Raw genomic sequence first — 13,238 nt, 5'->3', positions numbered from 1 at the left:
AATTTATATAGCTAAAATTAATTCTTACTAAATTATTCAAATATCTTTAATTTTATTAAAATTAATTTTAGAAAAACAGTATTCAAATATGTTGCATTTTAACATAATTAATTATAATTAAAATCAACCATGTTAATTAATTATTTTCATAATCAATTATATCTAACTAAAATCCAAATGGTGTAGGAGAAAGAGGTTAATGTTAAATTTATTTCAAACATCTAAAAACATAAAATTCATATTTTTATTTTATTTTTATTTTTAAATTTGTAAAATTTATTTCAAATCTGTAAAATCTTTAAATACTCACATATATGAGAAGCACAAAGTGTTCATCACCTATGATATGATCTGGAATATGTTGGACATAATGGCTTGTGACATTATGCTTAGCTTAAGTTTTGATTTATCCCCAATTATTTTTACTTATGTTGTTTTATATTACATGAGATTTGAAAAAATGATTTGCATGCATCAAAGTTATTTTATACTATCATATTTTTTCTTAACTTAAATTGATTATATATCTAGGAGTGTTCATAGTGTTATCTTTCATAACTTGGATATATGCATATTGATACTTAAACTAATCATTTTATTTATGATATATCATTTAAGGTTGTCCAAAGTAAAATGGAGAGTAAGCATGAAGAGGAACAAAGTTGAAGTCATCATTTACATGCTACACTCATGATTGAATAACAGAAAGATAAAGAGAATGATAATCCAAGAAGAGCTTAAGAATAATGAAGACATTTATACAACCTTGAATGCACCTTGGAAGCCTTGAACTCGATAGGTATAATATCATTAGATTAGAAATTTTTATGTTAAACTCATTAATTTAGATATACAATATCGACTTAAGATATTTTAAATAAAAACATGCATTTTAACTGTTAAAAGAAAGATTAAAATATATTTTTCTATAATCATTTCTTCATCTTTAATCATATATATCTCACAAACTTTTTAAATGTTTTGATTACTAACTCCATAAAGTCTTCAAAGTTGTTCTATTTACTCAAAGTGGAGTTAAGTTTAAAAAGTTATAAATACTTAAATTCTAAACTTCGAAATGACAATTGTGTAGAAAATCAGTTTTGACCTTTGGTCATGTTTTTATCATATCTCTTACTACATAGATTATTTTAATGTGAAACATATCTCATTTAAAAATAGACTCCAATAGCTTTTCAATTCAATAATAGTTTATTTATTCAAAAAAAAAATTTATTGAGAAAGATATGAATTTTAGAAGTTGAGTATTGAGATATTGATTCTTCACAGCATTTAGCCTTGACCTTCATTCACTCTTTTGATCATATCTTAAAAGTTACATTGAGTTTAAGTGCGAAACTTTTTTCATTAAAAACTAGACTTCAAAAGCTTTCCAACGATATATAATTTTCAGATTTGACGTTGTATATTTAAGATCTTATGAATTTATGTATAGTGGAACCCTCTAAAACACACGTGGTTACATCTGAGTCACACGCGTGATTCGTCTTGATATAGCCTCAATGTCCAAATCACGCATGAATCACCTTGTACACATATGTAAAATGTCACCCAAAAGCCTTGTTTCTTACTGAATAGCCTCTATTGTCCAAAACAAGCGTAAAGCACTTCCAAAACATGCGTGAAACATCCTCCAAAGTCTTGTTTTTCATTCAATAGCATCTATAGTCCAAAACACGCGTCAAACACTTCTCATCCACGTGTGATTTGTCATCTGGACAATATCACATGACGTTTCAAGCATGATTTGTCATGTCTTAAGTGAGATTTGTCACCTTTGCTTGTAAAAGCTCCAAAATACGGTTGAATAAGCCTTAGTTCTACACGAGAAATATAACCAATGGCTATAATTACTATGCAACAACTATAAACTGTCATATAATGTCTCTAACACTTATTTCATTCTAAACTCATCTCAATAAATGATTAACCTCAGAAGTTAGTAAGATATGAAATTCATGTTCATATTACTCTTATTGTATGAAAATCATTGTTTTTGAGCTAATATTATCTATATCTTCATTATTTGAGTATTACAACTTTATTTTACTCATCATTACTCTTAAAAAGAGTTTTAACTAAATGATTTACATAATCAAAATCATTGTAAAGGTGAGGGAGAGATTTTCCTTGCAATCAAGAGATGTTGTTCTCTTAGAAAAAGAAGCTCACTAGCAAAGTAAGTTGTTGTAAAGGCTCACGAGTACCCAAACTAAACTTGTGATTGTATTGTGGTGGCAAACACCCACCTAAATTTGTGTTATAGTGAAGAAGTCTTAAGTAATTGCTTGAGAACTGAATGTAGGCTCAAGTGAAAAAGTCGAATTAGGATAAATCATAGTTTGCACTCTCTCTTCCCTTAACTCTTTATATTTCTAGCAATCTTAATTTATGTTATGTTTTAGTATCTAAAATATAATTTGATATATTTACATGCATTTATTCGAACTTGCACTTAAAATTGTTTCCAAACATTTGTACACATGTTGAGTTTGCAAGAATAACTTTAGCATTCTGATACACAAAGTTTAGAACTTAAATTTGTCTAGACTTTTTTTTTTAACACAATTTTACAGAAAAGTTTCAAAAGAACCAAAAACTCCTTTAACACCAAATTTACCTCTCTCTTGGGTGTATTGTCATATTTAACAGATTATCCAAATTTAATCTAGATGGCTTAGATCTAAAATTTTTTATATTTGTTTTGTATTTTTATTAAATTAAAAATTTATAAAACTTTTAATAAATTTATTCATCATGAGTCTAAAAATTATATATTTAATCTGAACAATCTAAATTTAATATTAATATTTTTATAATTTGTATACATAGATTTAATCTGGACTATAAAAAATTAAAAAATTTAACTTGTAATTTAAAGTAAAATTGGGAGAGCTCTTTTTTTTAATATTGTATTTATTAAAATAAAATTTTATAAAAATTATTAAAACTTTATTATTAAATATGGACTATCAAGAATAATTTTGGATAGTTAATTTATAGAATTTTAAAAATATTAATATTAAATTTATACAATCTAAAGTATGAATGGTGTAATGACATTCATCATTAATCAATTATAAATTTAATTAATTAAACCAATCATTAAAACTAAGAATTAGCCTTGGCTAAGGTTAATTCTCAAATAACTTGAAAGTATTAAGAGTAATGGGATTCAAAAAATTATTTCAAAAAAGATTAATGATATATAAATACTTAAAGATACTTAAAATCATAGTAAGTATAATGTTGAATCATATATTTTAATGATTACAAACTTAAGAGAAGAGGTGTGTATTATGTGTATATCATATAAAGATTCATGGATGAGACAAAACCTTCAAGAATATGAAGAATCAAGAGAAGAAGAATATTTTATAGGATAAGTTATTTATTTCTCTTAGATTTAATGTGAAAATTATGAAAGCTTAATCACATGTTATCAACTTTAAAATGAATGCATCATCTTAGGTTTATAAGTCATATTTGTGCATATTATGACTTATCTTAGTCAATTCAAGCTTGGAGTTATGTCATTCTAACAAGAAGTGGATTATAGAAATTGAGTTTTTCATTGCATGATGTTTCACGTGTGACTTGAAATGGTTCCACCTATGATTTGTCATTTTAGGCACATTGATTGATGTTTCACGCCTGAATTAGTAATGATTCATGCATGATTTATCACCTGTGTTTGTCTGATGCCTTGATGAAGTTTTTGTGCTCTAATTCACGCAAAATACCCTTGTGTATGCACACTAGAATTGTCACCTTGTGTTCATTTGCATTTTGTGTAGTGTCATTTCATGTATGTTAGGATAGACTAGCACTCAAGAAGGGGGTGAATTGGATGACACTTAAAAACTTTTGAAAAAGTTGAAAAGAGTAAAGAACTGAAGTGTGAAGGAAGAAAATGAAACACATCGAGATTTATACTAGTTTAGCCATAAACTTGGCCTATGTTCAATCCTCAAGATCACACTTGAGACTTTCAACTAAGTTCACAAACTTCAATGGATGCTTGCCACCACAGTACAACTCTTAAGACTAAACTTGTCTTGATTCACTCATGAAACCTTGCTACAATCTAGCAAGTTGTTATAAACACTTGAAAAATACCTTTTTAAGAATTCTGATAAAAGAAGTAAGCTTTAGCAGAAAACTCTCTTAAAGAGTAGATGAAATTACAATTAAAAGCTTATAAATTTATGAGAGCTTGTCATAATTGTTTTCAAAAATAATGAATGAATGCAAGATTGCAAAAGCACAATTTGAAAGCTCTTTAAATGCACAAATGATAATTTGTTTGCTCAAGGATCATTAGTTCTTGTTTTGGTTTAAAATGAATCACTAATGAATGAATGCAAGATTGCAAAAGCATAATTTGAAAGCTCTTTAAATGCACAAATGATAATTTATTCGCTCAAGGATCATTAGTTCTTGTTCTGGTTCAAAATGAATTACTTATATAGTTTTTGAAAGTTGACAGTCCGTTGGAATAGTGATTCTATCCGTTGGTGCATTTTCTTGCGAGTGAATACGCATTGGAGTTGTTCCAGAAAAGTATATGTGATAAATCACATGTGAATACCTTGACCTCTCACGTGTGATTTTGCACTTTTAAATAAGCATCTAGTTCAGTGTGCTAAAACTCATATGGTACCTTATTACTTTCTTACATGATTTTACACTTATGAACAAACATTCAATTCTGTATGCTAAAACTCATGTGGTACCTCATTGCTCTCTCGTGTGGTTTTTTACTTATGAATATACATTCAATTTTGTATGCTAAAACTCACGTGGTACCTCATTGCTCTCTCCCATGGTATTGCACTTAGGAATGTACTCACATATCAAAGTGCTAGAACTTACAAGTGCACCATTAGCTCTCACGCGTGGTTTTGCACATAAAAATCTATCATCAATTCTATGTGACAAATAACGCGTGGAACCAGAAAAGCTATCACAAGTGAAATTGCAAGCACTAAAGCACAAACTCATCTGGTGCATTTTCATGTGTAGAATTGCATATAACTCAAGCAAGATTTTGCATGATCAAGAGATATAGATTTGTTAATCGATGATCATACACGTGAACAATTTTAACTTGGCTTGAGAAGACTTAAGACTTAACAAAGTAAAATGTGATTATGCAACAAGTGACAAATCATGCATGGCTACCATCAGTCTCATGCATGATTTCGCACTTTGACATAATGCAATGAAGCATAGATGCTAAAACTTGCATAGACAACAAAGGTTTTCACGCGTGATTTTACATGTAGAACCAAAACTTAAGGCATCATATAACACAAGTGCTTAATCATGCATGAATTACTTCTTCACACTTGCGTGATTTAGCAGTCAGTGCGCCTAACATGTAGAAACTTGTGAGTGACCTACAAAATCACGCGTGATTCTGCCTCTCACAATGCAAACAGCTTTTAGGAAATTCAACACGCAAGAAAGACATTGTTTGCAAGCTTTAACACACTTAGATGAGTCTAAATACATATAAATGAGATAAATGATGCATTCATTTAATGATTATAAAAAGTGATTAAGCTCTCTACATTTTTACATTGAATCTAAGAGAATTTAAAATAACTTATCCTAAAACTTCATCTTTTCTTGATTTTTCATGCTTTTGAGATTTTATCTTGATCCATTATTCTTTATATCTATACACATAACAAATATCTCTTCTCTTGATTTTGTAATAATCAAAACACATGATCCAACAATGTAAACTCACCCTTTTCATCCAGACTTTACCAACCATACACACATATCACAACACAATTATCAGAGTTATAGCCCTTGATTGTTTTGCACATGTGAGATCCCGATTTCTTAGAAAAAATGTTTAATAAAAAGGGTTAACAAACACGTAAACAAAATCCTAAATGATAAAAAGATCACACATTTATTTTCTTGGAAAAGGGCCATGCGCCACCTCTCAAACCACATGTGCTATGGCATGTGGCATAGAGTAGTGAGCTCTAATTCTGTGACATGTACCATGACTCACACACCATGCGTCGTGGCACATGTATCAAATTCTGCTTTCACATTAGCCTTCTAATACAAACTTCTACCACGTATTAATTTCACAGCTAATGTCTAATTGAAGTTATTCAAATGCCCACATGAAACTCATAACATATTCTATCTAATGGGATAAGTTTGGACCCAACACCCGGGTGTAAAAAGTCTATTTCTTGTCTCATTAAACTGCTTTGGGCCTTAAACCAAGTTTAATAGGACTAAACGCACTTGATTAACACATCACATCACATATATAACATCAAATACTCATTTTGACCTCTCAATGTCACATTATACAATTATAGACTTATATGAGGCACAAACATATAAACACATACATACATATACTTGTTCCATTTCCAACCATCCAACTTCCTCATATAGGGCTAAGCCTCACCATATAGTCAAGTATTACAAATACACTTGACTCATATAAATGGGGCTAAGCCTCACCATTTGGTCAAGATCAACATAAATACATATTTCATAATCAATACTAGTAGAACAAGTTATACAATATGATTTACGCTTGATTGTTTAACATTTAGGCCTACCTACATATTCACTACTGTGATACACTTGACAAGATGTTTATAAGGTATACAAGCAAGTTCTCAACAACATAAACATATAATCATGTACTCATACACATCCTTGTTGGCAACCCAACTTTTCACAACACTAATATACATTCATTACACACAATGATAGTTTTACCACTACCAATTGGGGTTACTCTTTCCTCACTTCCTTTTCTAGCCTTCTTGTACTATCTTCACCTGTATGTAAAGGTAATAAAGTGAGACACACGTTCTAGTAACTTGGATAAACCCTAAATACCAGTTAGTAAGTAAAATTATAAACAAGAGATAAAGTAGCATCATTTCATAAAATAGTAGAAGCATACATTCACAAGATATCATTTTCATTTACTATTATGCTCATGCACTCTCGGTTTCCCCTAGCAGAACAAGCTCAACGCTTGAACAGAGACTTTTAGCCTTATATAAAATAGGGCCCATCAAACCTTTGTCTCATACCAGGTATCATCAATATGTATGGGTGGTCTCCTGAGTCCCTACTAGTGAAGCATTCTTAACTCTTTGACTCTCTAGACTTCTTAACCTTATACAGAGTAGCCACAACCCCCTACCTTAGTCTAAGGTATACTCATGGATCATTCTCTTAGGTCTTTCTTGGTGGAGCAAGCTCTACGCTCAAAACCTGCAAGGGCCACGACCCCCACCCTAATATAGGGTACACTCGTGGATGTAAATGCATATGCCTCTTCACATATATTTCAAACATCACTCACATACTTGCATGTATAATTCTTTCATAATACTGCTACTCTATCAGTTTATAAAACACAACGCACATAATTATATAAAATACTTGTAAATAATTGTACAAATAAACAAGTAGAAGAGTTACTCCAGTTATTTTTTTACCCTTCTTACTAAGGGTTACCATTCACGTTGAACTTCTTAGGTCAGTTCAACCCTTACAAGCAATCCTCGAATGCTCAATCTAAATAATGAAATTCCTTACTCATTTTTTAATATTTAGCATAAGCATTAATTTGGCTAAGCCAAATTCCTTAATACATGAAATGGCTTAACTAAGCCCCCTTGAGTGCATATAATCCATTCTTTATAGTCGTTTTTCCCTTTAGACTATCCAAATGACCAAAACATTCCTTTTTCTCACTTTTTATCAAGTTACTCCCATTTTCAACCTAATAAACTAAGTTATTTATGCCCATATCCTTAAAGTTCAACTATTAAACTTCAAACTAGTCGCAAAACCTTAGTTTTGCACTCGAAAGCCCTTTTCAAACCTTTCCCTTAGATTTTAACTCCATAAAACTTCTTGATTCAATTTCTTTACTCACTAAACTTAGAGAAAATAAGGTAGCAATGTAGTGTAAGGTTATACAAAACTTACCTAATAAGTCACTGGCCAAAGCAAACTCTTAATAGCCAGCTAATTAATGCCATAGCAAAACCAAATCTTCCTTTCCCTCTTAGCTGCATTTTTCTCAATTCTCACTTCTAATTTCATGAGTTGAAATGTCAACCTTTTGTAAAAATAGTGTCATGCGTCGCAGCACATGTAGCACATGCCACGACACGTAGCATAGTAAGGCTAATCTCACTAGTGCTCGCGCGTTATGTCCCAAATCACAATGCTACTACTCGAACTTGTTATCATAACATTCAAACAACACAAAATATTAACCCAATATTCAAACCATAATCAATCCACTAATTACTAATTTACTCCTAATCAACAATAATAATATAATGCTATAGGTCAAAATTCACTACCTATACAACCATTGAGGCAATCTACTCCTATTCAGGAGTTTAAAAATGATAAACCAAGTGTAGAAGAGTTAATGAAGCAAATGGCAACTAATAACATCCAATTTCAACAATGCACTGAGACAGTCATTCAACAATTAGAGAATCAAATAGGGCAATTGTCTGCCTCTATTAATGAAATGAAGAGTTAAGGTTCTGGAAAGTTTCCTTCTCAGGTAGTTGTGAATCCTAATTGCAGTAATGTTAGTGTCATCACTCTTAGAAGTGGAAAGGAGCTTCTAGAGCCTATTACAACATTTACTAGGGGTAAGTCTACTGTAGTAAAAACACAAGTCGTACTTGAGAAGTCTAATGAAGAAAAGGAATTAAGGAAGATCCTTTTATTTCTAAATAGGGTTTAAGGTTTAAGAAGTTAAAGGAAGCTGAATTGGAGAAAGAAGTGCTCGATATTTTCAAAAAGGTTGAAGTCAATATTACCTTTTTAGTTGGTGGCTGTGAAGTAGATTCCTAAATTTGTATCTTGAAAGACCTAAGCATGAAAAAGAGAAGATTTGAAGCTAATGAAAAGGTCAATCTAGGACGTGTTATTCAAAAAGTCATGGGCCACCACCATTAATTTTGGGTAGGCCATTTCTTAAGACAGCTAACACCATTATTAATGTTAAAGATAGTACTTTCTCTATGGAATTTGTAGGGTGTGTTATTCAGTTTAATCTCTTAAAGGCTATGAAACATCCTATAGAGGACTATTTTATTATTAACATGGGTATGCTTAATATGTTAGTTGATGATACAAGTGTCCACATGAAACTTATCTCATAAGCTAACTAATGAGATAAGTTTAGACATAATCTAATAGTCCAATTAAAATTTAGACACACAGATGCAAAAAGCTACTTTTATCAAAATTTTCACACACCCAAGTGCTCAAATCGCACCCTTTATCTCATCAGACCGTTCTAGAACTTAAATCAAGTCCAAAAGGACAATTGACAATAATTTATATCATTCAAACACGTACATCAAGAATTGGATGCTCAACTGCCTAATTTCATAGTAATTAACTTTTCACAACTTTACTCAAAAACATTAATTTGATCAACATCTCTACAATTTTACTACTATGTCACGTGTCTCCTCATTTACAACTAAATCTTAGCCCTTGCTATTCGTTTCATTGCATATTCACACATATAGGCTAAGGTTTACAAAATCACCATAAATCTCAACAACTCACAACTATATACATGCATGCAACTTTTATGGCAACTTCATATATAATTTACACAAAAGATTTAGGTTCATTACATAAACTTCAAGTTACATGGATTTCACAACTTTAAGCCAGTCCTATCTCTTTCCTTTTACTCAACTCACTATTGTATCTTGTAAAAATGTAACCATGAGGGGTAAGATAAACATGACAGAATAACTCACTACTATTAATTATCACATGTAACCATAAGCAGTATTACATAATATATAATATAAAAACATAGCATATAACACATATTTCCCTTCAAATCACATCAATATATGTTTTCACCACTTTCACAACTATATTCACCACAATTCACCACTTATAGCAATAATAGCATGATTACTACCAACTGAACTTCCAAATTATCTCGACTCGAAACCATAGTCTTGTCATAGACCAATACACATACTCATTGGCCTTGAGCTCACTATTAGTGGTAAAATCACCCTGCCAAAGGCATTCTATCTTACTTTCAGATTATGGTTTCCCCTATTACACACAATGGCGAGTTATCAGCTCCAACACTGCATCACTAATGCTAAGGGGCCCAAATCTCCAACACCATATCTCAATAGGCACTAAGGAGATAATCTCCAACATTGCACCTTGAAAGGCACTAAGGAGATACAATTCTTCAACACCGCACCCCCGTTGGATACTAAGGAGAATGATACTATATGATCTTTCACTACTCCTCCCTATGGGTGAACTCCCACCCCTATGATCATGCTTTCATATTGCCACCTTTACATATGTATATAATATATAAAACCATATATATACATATATAATATATACATGTATATATATGCATATATTCTCAAAACATACAATTCATAAAATCAATTCTCTAGAAATCAAATTTCATGCAATAATGCTCATTTAGCAAACATACTTATTCAAAAACATTTTCATGCATTAATACTCATACTTTCAAATAGTTATAATAGATAATCGAATAGAGGAAGTTATTCAGTTATCTCAACCCTTCTGTCATAAGAAAGGTTACCTTTGAATTTTTTACTCGCCTATAATCACCACATTAGCTTTCTACTTCAAATCACACGCATAAAATGCTAATCTACACAATTGGCACAATTAGTCAATTAATATAATTGACCAGAAGCACTAAATTATTGCTTAAAACCATTCTTAGCCATTCATTTACTTTTGCTAAGTTACACTGGGTCCATCACCACTCCTTTACCACTTTCTATCACTTCTACAAGTTTTAATCCATACTTTCCTTTATTCCAGCTATGTTTTCCTTAAGTTTAAGGTAAAAGTAAGCTTACAGCTTTAAAGATATATCGTTCAATCCTAAAGTAGTCATAAAACCCTAATTGGAACCTTAGGACTCTTTTTATTATAAAAGGATAAGAAACAAAACCCCTTAAACTTCCCTAATTCCATTTCTCCCTAAACTATTCTAAGAAAAATTATAGTAGAATAGAAGCTCAGGATAGTACAAAGCTTACCCAATACGAAACTAGTTGGAAGTACCTTCTTTGGCCTTAGAAATCCATGCCCTAACAAACCTTTCCTTTCTTCTCTCTTCTCCTTCATGTTTTCTTTATTTCCCTTCTATTTTTCCTAAGCACTCTTTGAACTTATAAGCCAAGATTTTGGTCCATGCACCACGGCGCATGTAGCATTAATCATGACACATGACATAGTAAGGAAAATCCTCATTATGTGCACACGCTTCATTCCAAAATGTGGTTCTTCTACCTGTGTCTAATCATTCAGCATCCCAATCAGCCAAACTATCAATTTACCATTCAAAATTCCAATCATTTCTTAATTACCATTTTGCCCTCGATTAGCAACTAATTCTAGACTTAAGGAATCTGGATGTTATAATATTGATATAGGAACTTCTAGTGACTTTAATATGATTGCTTCTAATTTTGAAAAAACTATAGACTCTACTAATGACTCTATTTCATGTGATTTCATTAATAATGTAAATTTTAGTGTCTTAGAACAAGATACTGCTGCTTCTTTTGACGCAATGCATGTTAGTGGAGTTATTGAGATCACTATTGATAAGCTAGTGCCTTCTATTCGGCAGCCACCTATACTTGAATTGAAAGATCTACCAAAACATTTGAAATATGTATTTTTAGATGATAGTGAGAAATTATCAATTATTATAGCAAAAGATTCTGAGCCTATTCAAGAGCCAAGACTATTAGAGGTATTGAGAAAGCATAAGAAAGATATAGAATGGATACTAGTTGACATTCCAAGTATCAGTCCATATATATATGCATGCACAGGATCTTGATGAAAGATGGTGCAAAGCTATGTAGACAACCTCAGAGAAGGCTTAACCCACTTATCCTTGACGTGGTAAAAAAAGAGGTAACAAAACTTCTTTCTCTAGGTATCATTTACCCTATTTTTGATAACTAGTGGGTGAGTCTAATACAAGAAGTGCCAAAGAAGAGCGACATCACATTTGTAAAGATTGAAAAGAACAAGTTAATTCCTATGAGAGTGAAAAATAGCTGGAGGATGTGCATCAACAATAGGAAGCTGAATGAAGTAACTAGGAAGGATCACATTTCTTTACCTTTTATTGATCAAATGTTAGAGAAATTAGTAGGTAAATCTAGTACTATTTTCTAGATGGTTTTCTAGGTTATTTCCAAATTTATATAGCTCTAGAGGATTAAGAGAAGACAACATTCATATCTCTATTTGGCACATTTACTTACAGGAGGATGCCATTTGGATTATGCATTACCCTAGCCACATTCCAAAGATGCATGATGAGTATTTTTATAGATTTGTTAGATCATTGCATAGAGATTTTTATGGATGATTTCACTATATATGGAGATTCATTTGATGAATTTCTAGTAAATTTAGATAAAGTACTTGAGTGATGTATTGAGAAAAATCTTGTATTATGTAACATTTTGAAAATTTTAAGACTCGAATTTATTTTAAAAAAATAAAATATTTATAATTAAATTAAAATTGAGAATAATTTAATAGAGGTTCAGAGTTCAAATTTTACTCAGCAAAAGTTTGGTTTTATTTTTTTTAACTATGAAAAAATTATCAAAATTGACCCAAGCTTTTGTGTTATAATAAGAAATGTTGGGCCCTCCCTTTTAATTTTTCCCAATGGATTAAGTTTAGTTTTTTTTTTAAAAGAGAGGAATGTAGAAACAAAATTTAGAATCAAAGAAAGAACAAAGAGTATGAGAGAGAGAGAGAGATGGAAGAGAGACCAAGAGAGAAAAGAAAGAGGGGGAACTAGGGCTTAGGATCTGGAAGGTGTTGCAGTGATTGTGAGCTCAGGTGCGAGTTAGGTAAGCTCTCAATTTCAATCATCTTCCTTCCTTTTTGGTTTTCTTCAATTTTTGGAAGAGGAAATTTCTGAAATTTGATCTCAAAGGCTTTATTCTTGTAAGCTTTAGTTTCCTTGGGTTATTTGAAGGTTGTTTTGAGTTTCTATATGGTGCTCTAATATTTTGAATAGGTAATTGGATAAAAAATGGAATTTTAAGGCAAAAGTCAAACCCTAAGAGATTGGGTTTTGCTCCTCAATGGTTTAAGCCTAT

Source organism: Prosopis cineraria, unplaced genomic scaffold, assembly GCF_029017545.1.
Source record: "Prosopis cineraria cultivar Desert tree isolate PC_DT_omini unplaced genomic scaffold, ASM2901754v1 PC1, whole genome shotgun sequence".
Classification (NCBI taxonomy): domain Eukaryota; kingdom Viridiplantae; phylum Streptophyta; class Magnoliopsida; order Fabales; family Fabaceae; genus Prosopis; species Prosopis cineraria.
The sequence above is the reverse complement of the archived record's forward strand: the minus strand, read 5'-3'. Positions refer to the sequence as shown.